Source organism: Nerophis ophidion, linkage group LG29 (assembly GCF_033978795.1).
Source record: "Nerophis ophidion isolate RoL-2023_Sa linkage group LG29, RoL_Noph_v1.0, whole genome shotgun sequence".
Classification (NCBI taxonomy): domain Eukaryota; kingdom Metazoa; phylum Chordata; class Actinopteri; order Syngnathiformes; family Syngnathidae; genus Nerophis; species Nerophis ophidion.
In genome coordinates this window covers 14907123-14927132 of record NC_084639.1, presented here as the reverse complement: position 1 = coordinate 14927132, position 20010 = coordinate 14907123, and the positions used below count along the sequence as shown (strand labels likewise).

General features: G+C 39.8%; 1 protein-coding gene across 1 annotated transcript in view; it reads left to right on the top strand.

Moving 5' to 3' along the window:
- Positions 1-20010, top strand: part of mgat4b (alpha-1,3-mannosyl-glycoprotein 4-beta-N-acetylglucosaminyltransferase B) — a 93860-nt gene that overhangs the window by 30675 nt on the left and 43175 nt on the right. The window lies entirely within an intron of this gene.

The following is a 20010-nucleotide window of genomic DNA, read 5'->3' as shown; positions in this document are numbered from 1 at the left end:
AAGAGCTATTTGGACTGAGAAAGCGACGATTTACCCATTAATTTGAGCGAGGATGAAAGATTCGTGGATGAGGAAAGTTAGAGAGAGGCACTAAAAAAAAAAAAAAGAAAAAAAGAAAAGGTGACGGCTCCAGGTGGTGGCAGTGTGAGCGTTTCAGTTGTAAATAGACACATGTACTAGGATAATTCTGGAAGATACCTTATCTGCTTATTGTTTTAATAGTGTTTTAGTGAGATTGTAAAGACATACCTAAAAGTCTGATGGCTGCGGTGAACGCCAGTGTCTCTGAGAGAAGCCGAGGAGCCAAGATCACAGCTGCCTTTTTGAGCTGTAGGATGAGGTCGCCTAATCCACTCAAGTCTCCGGTAAGAGCCGACTTATTATCACAATTTTCCCATCCAAAAACCTGCTGGTTGACGTAGAGAAACATGTTCGCTTGACTGTTCTGTTTTAAAGCTTCACAACAAAGAAACACCGGCTGTGTTTCGGTTGCTAAAGGCAGCTGCAATCCACCGCTTTCCACCAACAGCATTCTTTTTTATAGTCTCCATTATTAATTTGACAAAATGCAAAAGATTCAGCAACACCAAAGTGTAATTATGCGATGAAAAGAGACGACTTTTAGCCGTAAGTGGTGCTGGGCTAATAACAAACACGCGTCATCATTCCGCGACGTTTTAAACAAGATAGTCCGCGGGAAATTTAAAATTGTAATTTAGTAAACTAAACCGGCCGTATTGGCATGTGTTGCAATGTTAATATTTCATCATTGATATATAAACTATCAGACTGCGTGGTCGGTAGTAGTGGGTTTCAGTAGGCCTCTAATATACAATACAACCACATCTCATTACATCATCACACAAAGACAATACATGCTCTTGTTCACATCTGTCATCATTTGTAAAAACAACCATGATTTTAACAGACACACCTTACAATTTACAACAAAAATGCTGTCATGGATAAATATAATACACATTAAGTTGATCTGTCAAACATAGTGGCCACCTTATGGACCGTGTGAGCAGTTTTGATTGCTCCAAAGCCACTTTTCATCTTCAATTGTAAATGAAGAGTCATTTGTTAAACCAGGGGTCTTAAGCTCAATTTACCTGGGGGCCACTAAATGCAGAAAGTGGATGAGGCTGGGCCGCAAGAAAATAATTCTTAAAAAAATGCAACATGCACTTTTTAATGAATTCACCTTCTTTGAATGGCTTTCCGGCCCAAGCAACATACTTGCCAAATCTTGCGATTTTTACGGGAAACACCCGAATATCAGTGCTCCTCCCGACAATCTCCCGGGGTAATAATTCTCCCGGTTTTCACCCGGACAACAATATTAAGGGCGTGCCGTGATGGCACTGCCTTTAGCGTCCTCTATAACTATCTTTAGCGTCCTCTACAACTTGCCGTCTCGTCCGCTTTTCCACCAGTGTGCCGACCCAATCACATACTGTATAAAAGTTCAAGTAAAGTTAAAGTACCAATGATTGTCACACATATACTAGATGTGGCGAAATTATTCTCTGCATTTGACCCATCACCCTTAATCACCCCCTGGGAGGTGAGGGGAGTAGTGGGCAGCAGCGGTGCCGCGCCCGGGAATCATTTATGGTGATTTAACCCCCAATTCCAACCCTTAATGCTGAGTGCCAAGCTGGGAGGTAATGGGTCCCATTTTAATAGTCTTTGGTGGCTTAAGCAGGCACAATGAAGGAACTGCAAGGCATACTTGGTTAACAGCCATACAGGTCACTCTGAGGGTGGCCGTATAAACAACTTTATCACTGTTACAAATATGCGCCACACTGTGAACCCACACCAAACAAAATTGACAAACACATTTTGGGAGGACATCTACACTGCAACACAACATAAACACATCAGAACAAATACCGAGAATCCAATGTAGCCCTAACTCTTCCAGGGCTACAATAGGGGGCGGGGTTGTATATTCTAGCTTGGAAGACTTAGGGCTGCATGGGATTCTGGGTATTTCTTCTGTTGTGTAACGGTGCGGATGTTCTCCCAAAATGTGTTTGTCATTCTTATTTGGTGTGGGTTCACAGTGTGGCGCATATTTGTAACAGTGTTAAAGTATGGCTGTTGATCAACTATGTCTTGCAGTCGCTCACTGCGTCTGCAGAAGCCAAATACAACATGTGGCTGGGCTGGCACGCAGTTTGTACAGATTGTAAAGTACGCTTAAGGCTGTGCCTCCACAGCGCCCCCTTAATATGGTTGTTTGAGTGAAATTTGGGGGACTGATTACCCCTGGAGGGGTTTCGAAAATTGGGAGTCTACCGAATAAATCGAGGGTATACAAGTATGACGCTGTAAAGCGCCGTTCATATAAAACCCGCGGGCCGCAACAACATTAAATCTTCATATTAAGGTGCGGGCCGCAAAGTAACGTCTCGCGGGCAAAATGCGGCCCGCGAGACGCATGTTTGAGACCCATATGTTAAACTTTTCAAGTTTGTTGTGAGGCCGTTCCATTCCTTTATGGCTTTATATGAAAAGGCTGATTGTGCAAAAGATGTTTTACATCTGGGTACGCTACACTGCCCCCTGGTGGAGGCTTGTGTGTTTGGCGGTACAGCTCGGTTGGTAGAGTGGCCGTGCCAGCAACTTAAGGGTCCCAGGTCCAATCCCCGCTTCCGCCATCCTAGTCACTGCCGTTGTGTCCTTGGGCAAGACACTTTACCCACCTGCTCCCAGTGTCACCCACACTGGTTTGAATGTAAAAATTAGATATTGGGTTTCACTATGTAAAGCGCTTTGAATCACTAGAGAAAAGGCGCTATATAAATATAATTCACTTCACTTCACTAATTGTCCCAGAAAATGTAAACTGGACAAAGTGCTTAAAGGCCTACTGAAACCCACTACTACCGACCACGCAGTCTGATAGTTTATATATCAATGATGAAATATTAACATTGCAACACATGCCAATACGGCCTTTTTAGTTTACTAAATTGCAATTTTACATTTCCCGCAAAGTGTCGTGTTGAAAACGTCGCGGTATGATGACGTGTACGCGTGACGTCACGGACTGTTAGGAAATATTAGCGCTGCGCACACACAGATACAATTTGTCTGCTTTAACGGCATAATTACACAGTATTTTGGACATCTGTGTTGCTGAATCTTTTGCAATTTGTTCAATTGATAATGGAGAAGTCAAAGTAGAAAGATGGAGTTGGGAAGCTTTAGCCTTTAGCCACACAAACACACGGTGATTCCTTGTTTAAAATTCCCGGAGGTGAAACTTTCCTACGAATCAGAGCGGTCAAGCGAAAATAGTTCCCGACCAAATGTCAACCAGCAGTTTTCGGTGAGAAAATTGTGGTAAAAAGTCGCCACTTACCGGAGATCAGCTCAGCTTGTGCCGTCCGTACAGCTTTCGTCAACTTCCATCAGACACGGGCCTCAAGACACCCGTGGACACACCCTTCTGACTATCAGGTACTATTAAACTCACTAAAACACTAGCAACACAATAGAAAGATAAGGGATTTCCCAGAATTATCCTAGTAAATGTGTCTAAAAACATCTGAATCCGTCCCAATGCAATTGCGGTTAGTTTTTTTTAACTTGATTTTTTTTCTTTCTAGTCCGTCGCTATCAATATCCTCAAACACAAATCTTTCATCCTCGCTCAAATTAATGGGGAAATTGTCGTTTTCTCGGTCCGAATAGCACTTTTTGTTGGAGGCTCCCATTATAAACAATGTGAGGATGTGAGGAGCCATCAACATGTGACGTCATCGTCTGCGACTTCCGGTAGAGGCAAGGCTTTTTTATTAGCGACCAAAAGTTGCGAAATTTATTGTGGATGTTCTCTACTAAATCCTTTCAGCAAAAATATGGCAATATGGCGAAATGATCAAGTATGACACATAGAATGGACCTGCTATCCCCGTTTAAATAAGAAAATTTCATTTCAGTAAGCCTTTAAATGTCGCTGGTGCAGTGTAATTTAGAATTCGATGGGCCATTCGTATTGATGCTAATCTTTGAATATTAGCTAAGTTTAACAATCTATATTTTTGGAGAACTAAACAGTGATGGTGATGTTGTGGTTTTCGGTCAAGGATTTTGATTGTTCGTGCAAAGTTTCCAATGGCCAATGTAATTTTACTTGCCTGCGACCAACATGTGATACAATAACAAAAACGAGACATAATCATTGCATTAAAATAAGTTTGAGCTGCCTCCAGTGTTAAATTCCTGATACATTTGAACGTTTTTAAGTTGTATTTAAAGGCCTACTGAAACCCACTACTACTGACCACGCAGTCTGATAGTTTGTATATCAATGATGAAATATTAACATTGCAACACATGCCAATACGGCCTTTTTAGTTTACTAAATTGCAATTTTAAATTTCCCGCGGAGTTTCCTGTTGAAAACGTCGCGGAATGATGACGTGTGTTTGAGACGTTATTGGTTGGAGCAGACATTTTATCCCAGCACCACTCACGGCTAAAAGTCGTCCCATTTAATTGCATAATTACACAGTATTCTGGACATCCGTGTTGCTGAATCTTTTGCAATTTGTTCAATTAATAATGGAGACGTCAAAGAAGAATGCTGTTGGTGGAAAGCGGTGTATTGCAGCTGCCATTAGCAACCAAAACACAGCCGGTGTTTCTTTGTTTGTTGTGAAGCTTTATTATGGAACACAGCGGTCAAGCGAACAATTTTTCTCTACCACATGTCAACCGGCAGGTTTCGGTGAGAAAACTGTGGTAAGAAGTCGTCTCTTACCGGAGACATGAGCGGAGCTCGTGTCGTTCTTCCTGCAGCAGCTGTCGAATAGGCAGCTGCGACTTTCATGGCTCCTCCATGGCTTCCATCAGAGACACTGGCGGTCACCAAACCCCTCCGACTTTCAGGTATGACTTTATAATGTCGCTAAAACACTAGTAACACAATAATCAGATAAGGGATTTTTCAGAATTACCATAGTAAATGTGTCTAATAACATCTGAATCGCTCCCACTGCCGTCGCCTTTTTTTCTTCTTCTAGTGCTTCACTCTAACTTTCCTCATCCACAACTTTCATCCTCGTTCAAAATAATGGGGAAATCGTCGCTTTCTCGGTCTGAATCGCTCTCGCTGCTGGTGGCCATGATTATATACAATGTGAGGATGTGAGGAGCCCTACAACCTGTGACGTCACGCGCACATCGTCTGCTACTTCCGGTACAGGCAAGGCTTTTTTATTAGCGACCAAAAGTCGTGAACTTTATCGTGGATGTTCTCTACTAAATCCTTTCAGCAAAAATATGGCAATATGGCGAAATGATCAAGTATGACATAGAATGGATCTGCTATCCCCGTTTAAATAAGAAAATCTCATTTCAGTAGGTCTTTAAGACTCTGGCACATCTGTTTCCATGTGTTTTTTAAAGTGTTGGGTCTAAAATGACACCCTGGGTCTTTTCTCTCAATTGGGTCGACATGGAATGTTCCAAAAATAAAATACCCCTGTAGCCACCATCGAGACCTTTCCAACAATATGAGATATGTTGGGGTTTGTTGGCTGGTTGGTCCTGTATTAAAAGTGTCAGAATAAGAAAAAAAAAAAGTACCAATGATTGGCACACACACACTAGGGGTGGCAAAATTGTTCTCTGCACTTGACTTATCAATTATTTGTAGTCATGTGTTGATTATCCGATGAAGGAAGCTGTACAGCTTTTTCCAACTTACACATTGTGTGTGTTTGCGAGAGAGCAAGAGAGCTCGTTGCTGTGGCAACCACAGCGCATCGACCGCCGGCCCAGAAGGGGTCAAGTGCTTTCTAGCTTGAGCAAACCACAAGATTTGACCTTTGAACGCGGAATAGATCGGCCGGCCTATTTCGCAAGGGAGGGGCCCAGGAACAAACATCTTTTTTTCCTCCGACATGGCCACCATACACATTAGCGGCACTTCATCAAATGTTAACATGTCAATTAGCCCTGACGCATGTTGTCATTTGACACCATGACCTCATTAAAACACAACAATCTTCAAAACTTTGAAAATGACCTTACCAAACCGACTTCCTGGAGCCCACACGAAGGCTTCTGTTGATTTTGGGGTTTAAAGGCCTACTGAAATGAGATTTTCTTGTTTAAACGGGGATACCAGGTCCACTCTATGTGTCATACTTGATCATTTCGCGATATTGCCATATTTTTGCTGAAAGGATTTAGTAGAGAACATCGATGATAAATTTCGCAACTTTAGGTCGCTAATAAAAAAGCCTTGCCTGTACCGGAAGTAGCAGACGATGTGCGCGTGACGTCCCGGGTTGTGGAGCTCCTCACATCCTCACATTGTTTACAATCATGGCCACCAGCAGCTAGAGCGATTCGGACCGAGAAAGCAACGATTTCCCCATTAATTTGAGCGAGGATGAAAGATTTGTGGATGTGGATAGTGAGAGTGAAGGACTAGGGGAAAAAAAAGGCGAGGGCAGTGGGAGCGATTCAGATGTTATTAGACACATTAGGATAATTCTGGAAAATCACTTATCTGCTTATTGTGTTACTAGTGTTTTAGTGAGATTATATAGTACCTGAAAGTCGGAGGGGTGTGGCCACGGATTTGGTGACCGCCAGTGTCTCCGGTGGGAGGAGGTGAGCTCCGCTCATGTCTACGGTAAGAGCCGACTTATTACCACAATTTTCTCACAGAAACCTGCCGGTTGACATGTGGTCAGGAATCATGTTCGCCTGACCGCTCTGTTTCATTGTAAAGATTCACCGTCGGGAATGTAAACAAGGAAACACCGGCCGTGTTTGTGTTGCTAAAGGCAGCTGCAATACACCGCTTCCCACCTACATCTTTCTTCTTTGACGTCTCCATTATTAATTGAACAAATTGCAAAGGATTCAGCAACACAGATGTCCAGAATACTGTGTAATTATGCGATTAAAGCAGACTACTTATAGCTTGGATCGGGTTGGAAAAAAAATGTCCGCTACAATCCGAGACATCACACGCATGTGTCATCATACCGACATTTTCAACAGGATACTTTGCGCGAAATTTAAAATTGCAATTTAGTAAACTAAAAAGGCCGTATTGGCATGTGTTGCAATGTTAATATTTCATCATTGATATATAAACTATCAGACTGTGTGGTCGGTAGTAGTGGGTTTCAGTAGGCCTTTAAATAAACTAAATCAGCTAAAATGCAAACATTAGACGTTAGCATGTTAATATTAGCATACAGCCATAGAATAAGTTAGCAAACTTCTAAAATGGCAAGTATCAAAATCCCTGGTGTTTAGGTTCAAATGAATACAATTAGCTAAAATACTAGCATAGCACATTAGGATGCTAACATTAGCACGATAACATGGGAAAGGTTTGAGTACTTCTAAGATGGCGCTAAGTATCGAAAAGCTATAATTTTTAGGTTGAAACAAATAAAATTAGCAAAATGTTAGCTCTAAGCGTTAGCATGATCACATTAGCATGATCACATAGGAGAAGTTAGCATTGTTCTAAGATGGTGCCTTTTACCAAAATCCATGATTTTTAGGTTTATACAAAACAATTTTTTTTTAAATGTTACCTTGCTAACGTACAATGCAAATAAAAATATTTTTTTCCTCCAAGATGGCCGCCACACACATTAGCAGCACTTCATCAAATGTTAACATGTCAATCATCTCTGACGCACGCTGTCAGCTGACACCATGACCTCATTAAAACACAACTATCTTCAAAACTTAAAAAAATGACTTCACCAAACCGACTTCCTGGAGCCCACAAGAAGGTTTCTGTTGATTTTTGGGTTTAAATAAACAAAATTAGCTAAAATGCAAGCATGTAAGCATGTTAATGTTAGCATGCAGCCATAGTATAATTTAGCAAACTTCTAAAAAGGCAGGTATCAAAATCCCTGGTGTTTAGGTTCAAAAGAATAAAATTAGCTAAAATACTGGCATGATACGTTAGCATGCTAACATTAGCATGTTAACATGGGAAAAGTTTGCGTACTTCTAAGATGGCGCTAAGTATCGAAAAGCCATGATTTCTATGTTGAAGCAAATAAAAATAGCATAATGCTAGCATAAAATGTTAGCATAATCACATAGGAGGAGTTAGCATACTTCTAAGGTGGTGCCTAGTTCCAAAATCCATGATTTTTAGGTTTAAAAATTTGAAAAAAATGTTAGCATGTTAACGAACAATAAGAATAAGCTTTTTTTTTTCCTCCAACATGGCCGCCACACACGTTAGCAGCACTTCATCAAATGTTAACATGTCAATCATCTCTGACGCACACTGTCAAATAAAAAATTACCTCACCAAACCGACTTCCTGGAGTCCACGGGAAGGCTTCTGTGGAGTTTTGGGTTCAAATAAAAAATGTTTTTGCTAAAATGGAAGCACAAGACATTAGCATGATAAATGATAAATTAAGCCAAATTTCTAAAAAGGCAAGTATCAAAATCCCTGGTGTTTAGGTTCAAATGAATAAAATTAGCTAAAATACCAGCATAAAATGTTAGCATGCTAACATTAGCATGATGACATGGATAAAGTTTGCGTACTTTTAAGATGGCGCTAAGTATGGAAAAGCCATGATTTTTAGGTTGAAACAAATCAAATTAGCAAAATGCTAGCATAAAATGTTAGCATGATCAAATAGGAGGAGTTAGCATACTTCAAAGATGGTGCCTAGTTCCAAAATCCATGATTTTTAGGTTTAAAAATTTGGAAAAAAATGTTAGCACACCATAGAACAATAGGAATAGAGTTATTTTTTTCCTCCGACATGGCCGCCACACACGTTAACAGCACTTCATCAAATGTTAACATGTCAATCATCTCTGACGCACACCGTCAAAAAAAACATTACCTCACCAAACCGACTTCCTGGAATCCACGGGAAAGCTTCTGTGGATTTTTGGGTTCAAATAAAAAAAATGTGCTAAAATGGAAACACAAGACGTTAGCATGTTAACGCTATACTGTTGGATAAGCTCCGAGCAATCGGATTCGACGAAACCTCATTGAGCTGGATGCAATCTTACATGGAGGGGAGGAAACAGGTGGTAGAGGTGAACGGCACCATGTCCCCTCCCCTCTCAGTAAGTTGTGGAGTCCCCCAAGGCAGTATACTAGGACCTTTACTGTTCCTAATATACGTAAATGACATGCCATCAGCATGCCACTGTGAATTGTTCCTGTTTGCGGATGACTCGGCCCTGCTGGTATCTGGCAAGGACAAGTCACAGGTGGAACAAATCCTCAGTGTTGAACTCCTTAATATTTGCACCTGGCTCGCCGACAACAAGCTATCCATACACTTAGGTAAAACGGAATCCATCCTATTTGGGTCCCATATCAAACTTAAGAAGGTCAGTGACTTCACTATAAAAGTGGGTGACATTGTTATCACCAGGAAAGATGAGATCACCTACCTAGGTTCCATTCTAGGGGCTAATCTTTCCTGTGATAAAATGGCAACCAAGGTAATCAAAAAGGTCAACCAAAGAACGAGATTCCTCTACAGAATCTCCTCTCTGGTCAACAAAAGCACATTGAGGATTCTTGCAGGAACTCTCATTCAACCCTTCTTCGATTACGCTTGCACCTCCTGGTACCCCAGCACCTCCAAAACCCTCAAATCTAGACTCCAAACATCCCAGAATAAGCTAGTCCGGTTACTTTTAGACCTCCACCCCAGATCACACCTCAATCCAACCCACTTCTCCAAAGTGGGCTGGCTCAGGGTGGAGGACAGAGTAAAACAACTTGCACTGAGCCTAGTCTATAAAATCCGCTACACCTCCTTGATACCGAAGTACATGTCAAACTACTTCCTTAACGTAAATGACCGCCATAAACACAACACCAGGGGGAGCTCCACAAACCACGTTAAACCCAGATTCCGATCTACCAAAGGTCTTAACTCATTCTCTTTCTATGCCACATCAATGTGGAATGCACTCCCAACAGGTATAAAAGTAAGTGCATCTCTATCCTCCTTCAAAACCGCTCTAAAACAACACCTCCAGGCAACTTCAACACTTTACTAATACCCTCCTCCATTCACATCCCATCTCCCTGGATTATAAACAACTCAAATGTACTTCTAATGTATATACTTGTTCTTATGCTATCTGAACTCACTATGTTCTCTGCTGGCTGTACATATCCTACTAAATAAGACCTACACTGTTTCAATGTCCACATTTCTCTGTTGATGCAATTGTTGATGACTGAAGTACTGATATCAACCAAAGCTCCTCATCCCACCCCCGGATTGTAAATAATGTAAATAATTCAATGTATATACTATGATGATTAACTTGTGTGATGACTGTATTATGTTGATAGTATATATTTCTACCATGAATTGATTAACGTGGACCCCGACTTACCATTAAGTGGTCAATTGTACGGAATATGTACTGAACTGTGCAATCTACTAATAAAAGTATCAATCAATCAATCAAAAATCAAAAGCATGCAGCCAAATGATAAGTTAAGCCATAGGATCAGTTAGCAAAGTTCTAAAATGGCAAGTATCAAAATTTCTGGTGTTTAGGTTCAAATTAATAAAATTAGCCAAAATACTAGCATAAAACGTTAGCATGATAACATTAGCATGATTATTTAGGAAATGTTTGCGTACTTCTAAGATGGCGCTATGTATAGAAAAGCCATGTTTTTTTAGGTTGAAACAAATAAAATTAGCAAAATGCTAGCATAAAATGTTAGCATGATCACATAGGAGGAGTTAGCATACTTCTAAGATGGTGCCTAGTACCAAAATCCATGATTTTTAGGTTTAAAAATTTGAAAAAAATGTTAGCATGCTATAGAACAATAGGAATAAAGTTATTTTTTCCTCCAACATGGCCGCCACACACGTTAGCAGCACTTTATCAAATGTTAACATCTCAACCATCTCTGACGCACACTGTCAAAAAAAAAAATTACCTCACCAAACCGACTTCCTGGAGTCCACGGGAAGGCTTCTGTGGATTTTCGGGTTCAAATAAAAAAATTTGCTAAAATGGAAACACAAGACGTTAGCATGTTAACGCTAGCATGCAGCCAAATGATAAGTTAAGCCATAGGATCAGTTAGCAAAGTTCTAAAATGGCGAGAATCAAAATCTCTGGTGTTTAGGTTCAAATTAATAAAATTTGCTAAAATACTAGCATAAAACGTTAGCATGATAACATTAGCATGATTATTTAGGAAATGTTTGCGTACTTCTAAGATGGCGCTAAGTATGGAAAAGCCATGTTTTTTAGGTTGAAACAAATAAAATTAGCAAAATGCTAGCATAAAATGTTAGCATGATCACATAGGAGAAGTTAGCATACTTCTAAGATGGTGCCTAGTACCAAAATCCATGATTTTTAGGTTTAAAAATTAGAAAAAAATGTTACCATGCTAACGAACAATAGGAATAAACGTCTCCTTTTTCCTCCATCAAATGTTAGCATTCAGTCTGCCCCTGCAGGATGAATTTTGAGGACCAGTCATAGACAATTTAGAGTGAAAAGTTAATTTGCTTTTCACTCGCGTACAAAACATTCTAAATTGGATTGTTTCCCGGGCTTGGAGATTCTCCCCAAGGACAGTGTTCCCTTCTTGTCTCCCATGGACACACACCTGTTGTTTGTTGACTTCGGACTGACTGGCAAGAACACCAAGGCCGCGGAACAGAGACACCCGGCAGGCTTACACACACGCATGCGTCCACCAAAACTATACGCCACACACACACACCTTATCCCACATCAAACGCCGTTAATGCGAATCCCTTCTGGGTGATGGACGGCTGGGCAGCGCCTGAAGAGCTGCAGCCTGGCACCATAGCCCCCACTCCCTCCCCTCTGTTGCAAGTCTCCAGATGTATGTTGTAATATGTATATTTGCTGCTGAGGCCCCCTTAGGAGCTCAGTCTAGATTGTATCCCCAGCGTTTACCTTATTCTACCAACATGTCAATCATGTCTGACGCACGATGTCATCTAACACCATGACCTCATCGTGTGTGTGTGTGTGTGTGTGTGTGTGTGTGTGTGTGTGTGTGTGTGTGTGTGTGTGTGTGTGTGAGGTCTTGTTTCAGTCAATATGTGTGTGGGTGTAAAAGAGCCTGGCATCAATAACAGTCTAGTGTGTGTGTGTGTGTGTGTGTGTGTGTGTGTGTGTGTGTGTGTGTGTGTGTGTGTGTGTGTGTGTGTGTGTGTGTGTGTGAGTGTGTGCTCTTGTATTTCTACCCTACTTGAGACATCAACAAGGAAAAGTACGTTCCACATGAGGAGGTGTGAACAAGTTAGGACATAAAAAATGGTCCCAATACAGAAAACCATTGCATCAAATAGAGAATGTCTCATTTGCACCCCTGCTGGTGAAATCTACCAAAATGAGGGTGGTCCCAAAAAAGAGGGATTTTTCAAATGGATTGTGTCAGTTTTAAAAGTGCTCCCCCTCTGGTCAACATATGAAATAACAAGTGTGTGTTAGATTAAAAGGGCTCCCCCTCTGGCCAACATATGAAATAACAAGTGTGTGTAAGAAGTTGAAATGCGCCCCCTTTGGCCAAAATTAATTGAAAAATTAATAAATAGAGACATAATAATAACTTAAAGTAAATAATGAAGAATAAAAAAACAAACCAAAAATTAACTAAAAGCAGTCTTTTTCTCACAATGTGTCAACTTTTTCTTATAAAATTGGGAATCATTTCTCAAATTCTTTCTGTTTCTGGAATATTCCTATATTTTCTCGTGAAATTATGACTTCCATCCATCCATTTCCTACCGCTTATTCCCTTTCGGGGTCGCGCGGTGCGCTGGCGCCTATCTCAGCTACAATCGGTCGGAAGGCAGGGTACACCCTGGACAAGTCGCCACCTCCTCGCAGGGCCGAAATTATGACTTTTTTTAATGTAAAATTAGTACTTTTTAATGCAAAATTGTGAAATTTGTCATATAAAATTCTGAGTTTTATCACAATATTGCCAATTTTTTGGTTGTTCGTGTAAGGTAGTGACATTTTTTTAGAGTAAAATGATAACTTTTGTCATTTTACCGAGTAACATTCTGATTATTATTATTATAATAATGCCAAAATGTTCATAAAATTGCCAAAATGTTAAGCTTTGCTTGTGAAATTGCGACTGTTATTGGGTAAAATTCCAACTTTTATCATAATATTGCACAGATGTTCAGTTTTTGTTGTCAAATTTTGACTTGTGTTGAGTAAAATGATGACTGTCATTATAATACTGCCAAAATTCTACGTTTTTCTTGTGAAATTCCAACCTATTTTTCACAACAAGCTTATTTATACTTGCATATTATATATATATATATATATATATATATATATATATATATATATATATATATATATATATACATATATATATATATATATATATAAGTTTGTGTGCTTCTAAGATGGTGCCTCGTTTCACAAAATCAATTATTTTTAGGTTTAGACCGAAACATTTTTTAAGAAAATTTAGCATGCTAATGTTAAGAACAACAAGAATAAACTTATTTTTTTCCTCCATTGCATCTAATAGAGAATTTGATGGGCTCCCCCTCTGGCCAACGTATGAAATAGCAAGTGTGTGTAAGAAGTTGAAATCTGCCCCCTTTGGCCAAAATGTATTAAAAAATAAATAAATATGTATATAGAGACAAAATCATAACTTGAAGTAAATAACGAAGAATAAAAACGATTAAAATTTTTTTTTTTACTAAAATCAGTCTTTTTCTCACAATGTGTCAACTTTTTCTTATAAAATTCGGAATCATTTCCCAAATGCTTTCTGTTTCTGGAATATTCCTATATTTTCAAGTGAAATTATGACTTTTTTAATGTAAAACTATTCATTTTTAATGCAGAATTGTGAAATTTGTCATAAAATTCTGACTTGTATCACAATATTGCCAATTTTTTTGTTGTGCGTGTAAAGTACTGACATTTTTTGGAGTAAAATTATAACTTTTGTCATTTTGCCAGGTAAAATGCCAATTATTATTATAATATTGCCAACATTTTAAAGTTTTCTTATCAAATTGTAGGGAATAAGCGGTAGAAAATGGATGGATGGATATAAAATTGTGATTTTTGTCGCGTAAAATTACGACTCTTTTCATAAAATTGCCAACATGTTAAACTTTGCTTGTGAAATTGCGACTGTTATTGAGTAAAATTCTAACTTTTATTATAATATTGCACAGATGTTCAGTTTTTCTTGTAAAATTTTGACTTGCGTTGAGTAAAATGATGACTTTTATTATAATACTGCCACAATTCTACGTTTTTCTTGTGAAATTCCAACTCATATTTCACAAGCTTTTTTATACTTGCATAGTATATATATGTTAGTTGTGCAGCCCTTTGAGACACTTGTGATTTAGTGCTATGTAAATAAACCTTGATTGATTGATTGATTGATTGATTGATTGATTGATTGATGCACTTCTTTATATACAAACCCCGTTTCCATATGAGTTGGGAAATTGTGTTAGATGTAAATATAAACAGAATACAATGATTTGCAAATCATTTTCAACCCATATTCAGTTGAATATGCTACAAAGACAACATATTTGATGTTCAAACTGAACATTATTTGCGAAAATAATCATTAACTTTAGAATTTGATGCCAGCAACATGTGACAAAGAAGTTGGGAAAGGTGGCAATAAATACTGATAAAGTAAAGAAATTCTCATCAAACACTTATTTGGAACATCCCACAGGTGTGCAGGCTAATTGGGAACAGGTGGGTGCCATGATTGGGTATAAAAGCAGCTTCCATGAAATGCTAAGTAATTCACAAACAAGGATGGGGCGAGGGTCACCACTTTGTAAGCAAATTGTCGCACAGTTTTAGAACAACATTTCTCAACGAGCTATTGCAAGGAATTTAGGGATTTTACCATCTACGGTCCGTAAAATCATCAAAAGGTTCAGAGAATCTGGACAAAATCACTGCACGTAAGCGATGATATTACGGACTGTTGATCCCTCAGGCGGTACTGCTTTAAAAACAGACATCAGTGTGTAAAGGATATCACCACATGGCTCAGGAACACTTCATAAAACCACTGTCAGTAACTACAGTTGGTTGCTACATCTGTAAGTGCAAAATAAAAGTCTGCTATGCAAAGTCAAACCCATTTATCAACAACACCCAGGAACGCCACTGGCTTCGCTGGGCCCGAGCTCATCTAAGATGGACTGATGCAAAGTGGAAAAGTGTTCTGTGGTCTGACGAGTCCACATTTCAAATTATATTTGGAAACTGTGAACGTGGTGTCCTCCGGAACAAAGAGGAAAATAACCATCCGGATTGTTATAGGGGCAAAGTTCAAAAGCCAGCATCTGTGATGGTATGGGGGTGTATTAGTGCCCAAGGCATGGGTAACTTACACATCTGTGAAGGCACCATTAATGCTGAAAGGTCAATACAGGTTTTGAAGCGACATATGTTGTCATCCAAGCAACGTTATCATGGACGCCCCTGCTTATTTCAGCAAGACAATGCCAAGCCACGTGTTACAACAGCGTGGTTTTGTATTAAAAGAGTGCGGGTACTTTCCTGGCCCGCCTGCAGTCCAGACCTGTCTCCCATCGAAAATGTGTGGCGCATTATGAAGCGTAAAATACGACAGCGGAGACCCCGGACTGTTGAACGACTGAAGCTCTACATAAAACAAGAATGGGAAAGAATTCCACTTTCAAAGCTTCAACAATTAGTTTCTTCAGTTCCCAAACGTTTATTGAGTATTGTTAAAAGAAAAGGTGATGTAACACAGTGGTGAACATGCCCTTTCCCAACTACTTTGGCACGTATTGCTGGCATCAAATTCTAAAGTTGATTATTATTTACAAAAAAAAAATAAAGTTTATGAGTTTGAACATCAAATATCTTGTCTTTGTAGTGCATTCAACTGAATATGAGTTGAAAAGGATTCGCTAATCATTGTATTCCGTTTATATTTACATCCAACACAATTTCCCAGCTCATATGAAAACTGGGTTTGTATCTAGAAAGGGTGGTTCTAAAGAGGTAGGTGTTTTTCTCAGGTCTCAAGAATGTAAGAAATACAAGTGTGTGTGTGTGTGTGTGTGTGTGTGTGTGTGTGTGTGTGTGTGTGTGTGTGTGTGTGTGTGTGTGTGTGTGTGTGTGTGTGTGTGTGTGTGTGTGTGTGTGTGTGTGTGTGTGTGTGTGTGTGCGTGCGTGCGTGCGTGCGTGCGTGCGTGCGTGCGTGCGTGCGTGCGTGCGTGCGTGCGTGCGTGCGTGTGTGTGAGAGAGAGAGAGAGAGAGGAAGGCGATGAGCTCACTGACTGAACCTGGCGGTGTGGACACTCGCTGTCAATCACAGGAAGACATGGAACGATGCGTTCAGGTTCACTGGGAAGAACCGCTTCTTAGCATCAGGCTAACAGTCAGTGCTCTCCTGTAATTGTGGTAACCGTGCGCCACGCTTGTGTTGTTGCCACATCACACAACTGTCCCCCTCCCCCAGGACCAAACATGCTCGAGACATTAGTCTTCCCATTAAAGATGATCCGTGTGGGATTAGTGCAGGTTTTTATGCTCTTCCCAGGATTTATTTCCAGATTTCCACACAAGCTGCCAGTGATGCTCACATTTTAATTCAATAAAAAGCTTTTTAATCTGCTACACTGTTAGTAATGGCCATCCACTTGAAGCCAGCGATAAAAAACCTACATTAATGGACGTGCAAGAGTGGCTGATACTGCTCATTGCGGTATCGATCCCATACCGAGTCAACCACTGTGGCTCTCAAGGGGGTAATACCCTTCTCCACCACTTGTGGCAGTCATGACAACATCAAACAAACAGAAGAAGTCAGAAGCTAAACAAGATTTTCTCAAGGACAAAAATGATGACTACGTTTTCATTTCATTTAATGATTTTATTTACAACTCTTTCATATTTCGGACACGATAAAGGCTTAAATAATTTCAAACACATAGTTACAATAACCACTAATATCATTTTGTCACATCTTAAATGCAGTAATCAATTTTGGACAGATGAAGCCACGGCAGTGAAGGTTTAGTGATCAATGACTGCTGCTGACGGCATCATAGGAGCAAAAATCAAATAAGTCCTCTTCATACTAATTGTACACGTTATGATGTGAAAAATGTTTAAAACCAAACATTTTGGTTTCATTTTTGGCGGGCACCAATGACTTCCACATCTGAAGAGAAAAATTGATTGGCTGTCATTCGTAACAAAGCCCCAATCCCTCTTTCAAAGTACGCTTTTATAGCCCTGCGATTGAATATACTCTGAACTTGTCCCACCCATCGACTTGACAAAATTAAATATGATTGGATTTTGTTTCTGTCAACCCTTTTGAGGCTTTTCTTTTTTTTTTTCTTTTTTTTTACACTTTGCAAAATTTTCAGTTAATTGTGTCATTGTCTTGGTCAACGTGCCTTTGTTTTGATTAATGATTTGATTTGCCCTATTTTTTCCAGCTCTGATGTAAAATTGAAAAATAAAATAAAATAAACAGCTCCCAGCCCAGGGCGGGAATAGCCTGTCCATGACATCTGACGTAGCCTTAAAGTACCAGTAGACTGGAATAACAAGTTGACTTTATATGCTCAATTGTGTTTCATTGTATCCATTAAACCAGGGATGTCCAAACTTTTTCCACTTAGGGCCGCAGATTGAAAAATCAAAGCAAGCGGGAGCCATTTTGACATTTTTTTATTTTAAAAACCATTTCAATATATGTGTAACCAATATACATTTAGGCCTCCACTCAAGCTTGATCCCGGGGACCCCATAGGGTTTTGGTAAAAAAGATATTAAAAATGTGTCATTATTCAGTATTATTTAGTTTTAATATTATTCAACTTTTAAATCTCCAGATCAACATTAGGTCCATCTGTCAATATAATGATTTAAAAGATTTAGGTTGTATGCTATTTTTGTCAAAGAAAACCCTGTTTTTTGATGGGAAAAAAACACAGAATATGCAATATTATCACCCAATTTTTTTAAGTGGAATATTTGAGATTGTATAATAATTGGAGCATTAAAAAGGTCAATAACTCATAACACCATTGATTTAAATTCATTATTATTTTTTGAGCAATGACACGGTGACAGAGGGGTTAGTGCGTCTGCCTCGCAATACGAAGGTCCTGCAGTCCTGGGTTCAAATCCAGGCTCGGGATCTTTCTGTGTGGAGTTTGCATGTCCTCCCCGTGAATGCGTGGGTTCCCTCCGGGTACTCCGGCTTCCTCCCACTTCCAAAGACATGCACCTGGGGATAGGTTGATTGGCAACACTAAAAATTGGCCCTAGTGTGTGAATGTGAGTGTGAATGTTGTCTGTCTATCTGTGTTGGCCCTGCGATGAGGTGGCGATTTGTCCAGGGTGTACCCTGCCTTCCGCCCGATTGTAGCTGAGATAGGCGCCAGCGCCCCCCCGAAAGGGAATAAGCGGTAGAAAATGGATGGATGGATGGATTTTATTTACAAAACCCAAAAGCAGTGAAGTTTGGCACCTTGGGTAAATAGTAAATAAAAACAGAATACTTTGACTTGCAAATCATTTTAATGTTATATCCAATTGAATAGACTTCAAAGACAAGATATTTAATGTTTGAACTGAGAAACATATTTTTTTTGCAAATAGTCATTCAATTAGAATTTAATGGCAGCAACACATTGCACAAAAGTTGTCACAGGGGCATTTTTACCACTGTGTTACATGGCCTTTCTTTTTAACAACACTCAGTTAACGTTTGGGAACTGAGGAGACCAATTTTTGGATTTTTGACCAATTCTTTTCAGGTGGAATTATTTCCCATTCTTGCTTGATGTACAGCTTAAGTTGTTCAACAGTCCAGGGTCTGCGTTTTGGTATTTTAGGCTTCATATTGCGCCACACATTCTCAATGGGGGGACATGTCTGGATTACAGGCAGGCCAGTCTAGTACCCACACTCTTTTACTATGAAGCCACGCTGTTGTAACACGTGGCTTGGCATTGTCTTGTTTAAATAAGCAGGTGCGTCCATGTTAAGGTTGCTTGAATGGCTTCAAAACCTGTAGTACCTTTCAGCATTAATGGTGCCTTCAGAGATGTGTAAGTTACCCATGCCTTGGGCACTAATACACCCCCATACCATCACAGATGCTGGCTTATCAACTTTACGCTTAGAACAATTCTCGAGTTTCCAAAAACAATTGGAAATGTGGACTCGTCAGAACACAGATCACTTTTCCACTTTGCATCAGTCCATCTTAGATGAGCTCGGGCCCAGCGAAGCCGGCGGCGTTTCTGGGTGTTGTTGATGAATGGCTTTGGTTTTGCATTGTGGAGTTTTAACTTGCAATTACAGTCGTAGCGACCAACGGTAGTTACTGACAGTGGTTTTCTGGAGTGTTCCTGTGCCCATGTGGTGATATCCTTTACACACAGATGTCCCTTTTTGATGCAGTACCGCCTGAGGGATTGAAGGCCCGTAATATCATTGCTTACGTGAAGTGATTTCTCCAGATTCTCTGAACCTTTTGATGATATTACAGACCGTAGATGGTGAAATCCCTATATTCCTTGCAATAGCTCATTGAGAAATGTTTTTATTAAACAATTTGTTAACGCATTTGTTCACAAAGTGATGACCCTCGCCCTGTCCGTGTTTGTGAATGACTGAGCAGTTCACGGAAGCTGCTTTTATACCCAATCGTGGCACCCACCTGTTCCCAATTAGCCTGTTGCAAATAAGTGTTTGATGAGCATTCCTCAACTTTATCTGTCTTTTTTGGCACTTGTGCCAGCTTTTTTGAAACACCTTGTCAGCATCAAATTCTGAATAAGCAAAAAATTGCAATAAGTAACTGTAAACGGCTTCTTGCAGTCATTGTGCGGGTTGCATGGACCATTGATGGAGGACATCGCTGAGCAGGTTTGACCCTCGTTTATTATTTCAATAAACCATTTT